Raw genomic sequence first — 6000 nt, 5'->3', positions numbered from 1 at the left:
TAGATAGAGAGAGAGAGAGAGAGAGAGAGAGAGAGAGATTCTTGATAGATTATTGCTAATTAAGGAATTTTTGTGTGTTTTTATTTATAATAATTCATTGATATAATAGATATAGATATGTCTCTAAAAGGTGCATACTTTAATCACAAAATATGATTTAAATAATATATATGTTAGAGAATTATTTTCATAAACCTATTTATTCACATAAGTATGCCATGAGAACTTGTAAACCCAACATCATATATGTGTCAAAACCGGTTCAATATCCCCTGCTTGAATCTCAAAGTAGAAGTAGTTTAAATGTAGGTGCAATAGGCACTTTTTAATTGCTGAATTTCCTTTACTTTACTATAGTTTAGGATGTGTTTTAATAAGCGTTTGACCATAAAAGTTGAAAAAAAAAAAAGTTGAGTTGAAGTTGAAGTTGGAGTTGGAATTGAAATTGTAGTTTTAGTTGTGTTTGACCGTGAATATAATTTTTGTGAAAAAAAGTAAAAACAATTTGAGATATGTTGAATAAAGTGAAAAAAGTTTCGGAAAAAAAGATACTCTCTCATAGCCAAATAGGGCCTAAGTGTATCAATACCAATATAATTTTGACTTTTGATATTAATGAAATTTTTTGTTCACTACATTTAGTTTTGCTCCTTATTTATTACCAATATGATGGTCGGTCATCATATCCCTCTTTAAACACTTTTTAGATTATAAATTTTACGTTAATTTTGGTAAAAATTAAAGTTAATTTCTTTTCGAAAGATAATTTTTCTCTTTGTTGATTACCGTATTCTATCCATCAATATGAAGATGTGAAGAAAAATACTACAACACGTCATACTATTTGAAATACAATATTATTTATATTATTTAAATAGATATACATTTATTTCAATAGTAGTTGATACTTTTAATAAATAGTTTTATTGATTGACAAAAGACATACGGATATATATATATATATACATATATACATATAATTTTGGAAAAATTAAAGTTAATTTCTTTCCGAAAGATAATTTTTCTCTTTGTTGATTACCGTACTTTATCCATCAATATGAAGATGTGAAGAAAAATACTACAACATGCCATACTATTTGAAATATAATATTATTTATATTATTTAAATAGATATACATTTATTTCAATAGTAGTTGATACTTTTAATAAATAGTTTTATTGATTGAAAAAAGATATATATATGCAGTGTGCACCTGCTGCCGACATATCAAATTGCCACTGAATTTAAGGATGGTAGCATCACCTTACACTGGCTAGGTGTGAGATTTCAATTATAGTAAAAGTTTTGTCCTCTTCTACCATTTTTTTTTTATTGTTTATCCGGTGTTCGATATCAACACTGGAGTCCTGACTAATTTGGATTGCGCACTGCAGGACCTATTCTGAGGGTGGCGCTCCCAACAGAATTTTCTCCATACTTAAGGCTCGAACTCGAAACTTCTAGTTAAGGGTGTAGTAGTCTTACCACTACAACACAACCCATGTTGGTGTCCTCTTCTACCACTGTTCACACAAAATATTATCTTATACAATATTCTATTCGAAACTTTGATTCAAAAAAAAATGTTATTATTTGGTAAATTGTTAAATATTTTTTTTTTGAATTATACAATAAATGAATGAGAAAATTGAAGGGGATCTATGAGAGCTTGATCGTGGGTGGTCTGTCTAATAATTTTTGGATTGTACTGTATTGTAAATTTAATGTTTGAATATATCATATGGTTTGCTGTTGTTTAATATTCTCCCAGATCAAAATTACTTGTCAATTATTTTTATTTTTTATTTTCATTTTACTTGTTATTTTTGATTGTTAAATTCACACAAATTCTAACAAAATTAATTTAAAAAACAGTTCAAAATAAATGTAGTCAGATTCATTTTTTACTGTAATATATTTTATCAAAAAAGAGTAAAAATAGAACTGAACACAGAGGACGTATTAGGATAGGATATTTGGGTGGAGACGTGGAGTTAATATAGGATAAAGGGTAAAATAGGATTATATAATATTAGATAAGGACAAAATTAAAAAGAGAAATTAGGTAACAATTGGATGCCACCAAATCTGTGGTCACACAAAATAAGATTTTTCATGATTACCACTATCAGATATGACTATGTCCCAAAATATTGTGGAGCTGATGAATGCAAAAGTATCAACAAAGATAAAGGTGGAGATAAGTAGGAGGAAATTGAAGAGAAGAAAGCTGAAAACCCGATAAAGACAGTCCATAAACATGCTTCTAAACCTTGAGTTAATAGATTCCAAAAAGAAAAGATTAAAATTCTATCTAATGGAAAGGTGGTTGGTGATTCGGGCCTATGGAATGTGGTGAAGGATAGAAATCCAAGTAAGTAGAAAAAAAGGTTGATCTTATAACTCAACCTGTGAAGGGGAATAAATTTGATATGTTAGGAGAGGTGACAGGAGAAAATAATCTCAAGTCTTTTAATACAACAGAGAAGTCCGACGATGTTAGTAGCTCAAGTTCAAAACATGCAAAGGATAAGGAGAATTATAAACATCTTGCTGTAAATTCACCGGATAAATAAAAAAATCATAAGGGTGATTCAGCCAAGGAATAGGTCAATAAAGTCTTTGGCAAGCACAAAAGGACATGCAACAACATCAGCAAACTCTATAGGTCTTATTAAAGAACAACAAAACTCTGATAAATATGTTACAGCATAGAGGAATACTGGAGATGCTAAAAATATTTCAAAAACTAAGGAGAAACTTATCGAGGAGAAAAATTGTATACAACAGAGGTATCTTACACATCTATGATTACAGAAAGAGGGGCTTCATGTACAACTCAAAGTAACAGTTTGAGTGAGTTTCAAAGTTTACCAGTAGAACCTGCAACACAAAAAATAGCTAGTCATGAACAACAACATAATAATAAGTTTAAGCAGGAGGTAGAAGGGAAGGTCAATGCAAGAGGACAACAGGGAGAAGATACAACATGTAATATGGTATTTTTAATATCCTGTACTGCAGAATGGTTGTTGCAGAAAATGGGCTTCACATGCAGCTCAAAGTGATAGTTTGAGTGATCTTAAAATTGCATCAGTAGAACCTACAACACAACAAATAGTTAGTGATGAGCAATAACATGACAAAGATAATAAGCAGGAGGTAAAATTAAAGATCAATACATGAGGACAACATGGAGAAGATACAATAAGCAATGAGGTAGTTTCACATTCTATACTACAAATATAGTTGTTATAACAATGATGACAGCTCAAATAAAAAGTCTATAATGATCATTCCCACATCAATCTAGATAGATGAATCTAATGCCATCACTGTACTATCTGCAAATAGAGTTTTGCATGGCATTATTCCCATAATCTTAGAGAGGAAGTAAAAAAGACTTATCACGAAGACTATTGAAGAGGGATAGAAGAGAAAAAAAGCAAGGAAATAGGGACAATTCTCAACCTATCAGAATTAAACCTAAAATAACAAAAATGGTAAATAAGAGATAAAAGCTCTTGTTAGGAACACTAGATCAATGGGGTACCAACAAGCTTTTTAAATGGCTTAAATGATTCACAAATTTTATAAGTTCTTTTTTATTGGTTTACTAGACCTCTTTCAAAACTAGAGACATATCAACAAGTGTAGAATAAGGTTAAAGATGCCACTAGGAGTTTCTAATTATAATAGTAAAATCTGGATTTTTATATATTCAGACTTTGATTACTCAATATTCAAAGACATAGAGCAACAATTAACCATAAATTTGAAGCAACACAATCATAATCAGAGTTTCTTTATTACTTTAGTGTATGTTAAATGTAATGCATTGAAGAGGCAAATTTTGTAGGAGGATATTTATCAATTGGAAGAAGGTATAGACAACCCTTATATAATACAGGGGAATTCATTATGGTGAAAAATGCAGAAGAGAAAATTGGAGGTTTACCAGTATTGGAGGAAGATCATTAAAACTTTAATAACTGCATAGTAGCCTATGATTTAGCAGAGATTCAATTTAAAGAAAGTCTGTTCACATGGTGAAATGGCAAGCATGAAATGTTTACATTTTTAAAAGGTTGAATAGGGTGTTTACCAATCATGAAATGCAAGAATGCTCTAATCATATAGAAGTGAAACATTTAGCAAGAACAAGGTCTGATCATGCCCATATGTTCTTAATTCTTGAGGAAAGGGTGAGAAGACTGAAAAAAACTTTTAGATTTCTGAAATTCTCAATTGAGAATGATTCTTTCATGGAGATGGTGAGGAAAAAATGAAAGGTAAATAAATCTCAAAAATCCTTATTGAATTTCAAAGAGAATATAAAAAGAGTTAAGAATGCATTGACTAAATGGATAAAAGATTCCTATGGAGACATTTTAAATTAATTGATCATCAGGAAAGATATTATGAAAATCAAAGAAAAATTATTTGAAAAAGATCCTAGCATTGTAAATAGAACAATGCTTCAAAAAAATTCAGGCTAAGTTAAAGAGGTACTTGTATTTTGAGGAGATTTATTGGCAACAGAAAGCAGGTTATGATTGGTTTGAGAATAGGGATAAAATACCAAGTTCTTTTACAGTATTATGAAAGGAAGAAGGAAGAAATTTCACTTGTAAAGGATCATGAAAAGTGGTGGTAATTGGTTGGAGGAAGGTGATATTGTCGTAAAAGCAGTTTCTTTTTTACAATTATCAATTCCTACAATAAAGAGATGCTACCTATTTTTCTTTATTGAGTCATATTCCTAAACACATTATCGAGTCAGGGAATGCAAATCTTAGTAAATTACCTACTGTGGAAGAAGTCAAGAAAGTTGTTTTTAATCTCAATGGATATAGTTTAAGTGGTAGATGGATTGACTGGCAGATTCTTTCAGAGTTGCTGGGAGATTGTGGGTCAAGGAATTCTTACAATAGTTCAAGATTTTTTCAGATGAAACACTTTTTATAAGTCAATTACTCATGCTAATTTGCAACAGAAAGAAAGTTATGACTGGTTTGAGAATGGGGATAAAAATATCAAGTTCTTTTATAAGTATCGTGAAAGGAAAAAGGGAAAAACTTCACTTGCAAAGGATCATGAACGTGGTGGTAATTGGTTGGAGGAGAATAGGGGTGTGCAAAAACCAAACCAATAAAAATGCTATTGGGTTATTAAGTTAACAGTTTTTATTGGTTTTCTAAAAAATTTTATTGGGTAAAATGATTCGATTTTGGTTTTAGCGTATTGGTTATCAGTTGAACCAATAACCTAATAAGGATACACTAAGTTACTATTTTACCTCTATGTGTGTGCGTATATATATATCTACTAATTTGGTTCTATTGCTTAAAAAAATAAATTATGTCTTTTTTAGACTTAAGACCAACTAGTCTAAGTAATTTTATCAACAGTATCTTTTCTAGTATTTTTATGATAAAATCAAAGAATTATTGCCAAGATTAATTTCTTCAAATCAATCAGGTTTTGTGAAAGGCAGAAGAATAATTGATAATATCTTGTTAACTCAAGAAATTGTAACATATATTAGAAAGAGGATCAAGACAACTAATGTGGTTATAAAGCTTGAAATTACCAAAGCTTATGATAGAGGTATCCTGATTTTTCAGGATGGAAGTTCCGAGAAGGATATGATTTTTAGAAGTGGTGGTAGATCTGATTTTTAGAGATTCACAAAGTATTAACCTATTTAGGACAATAAAGGTACAATACAAAGCGCAGGTATTGTCGTATTAGAAAGTTTGAAGCATTTAGTAGCTTCCAACAATTAGGATTCAGTTTTTTTTTAACTAACATTCAGTTCAAGTTTGAAGATTCTTGTAAACTAAAACACATTGTGTACGATTTTGGCAGCAACTAAGTTTTTATTTTCTAATGTTAGTTGTTACTATTTCTATTTTATGAGTATTTTCTTATTGATTAATCCAAAAATCGAACCTTTAACGATAAAAAATCGATAAATCAAAAACTGATAAGAAAAT

This window comes from Capsicum annuum, unplaced genomic scaffold (assembly GCF_002878395.1).
Source record: "Capsicum annuum cultivar UCD-10X-F1 unplaced genomic scaffold, UCD10Xv1.1 ctg3595, whole genome shotgun sequence".
Taxonomy (NCBI): Eukaryota; Viridiplantae; Streptophyta; class Magnoliopsida; order Solanales; family Solanaceae; genus Capsicum; species Capsicum annuum.
The sequence above is the reverse complement of the archived record's forward strand: the minus strand, read 5'-3'. Positions refer to the sequence as shown.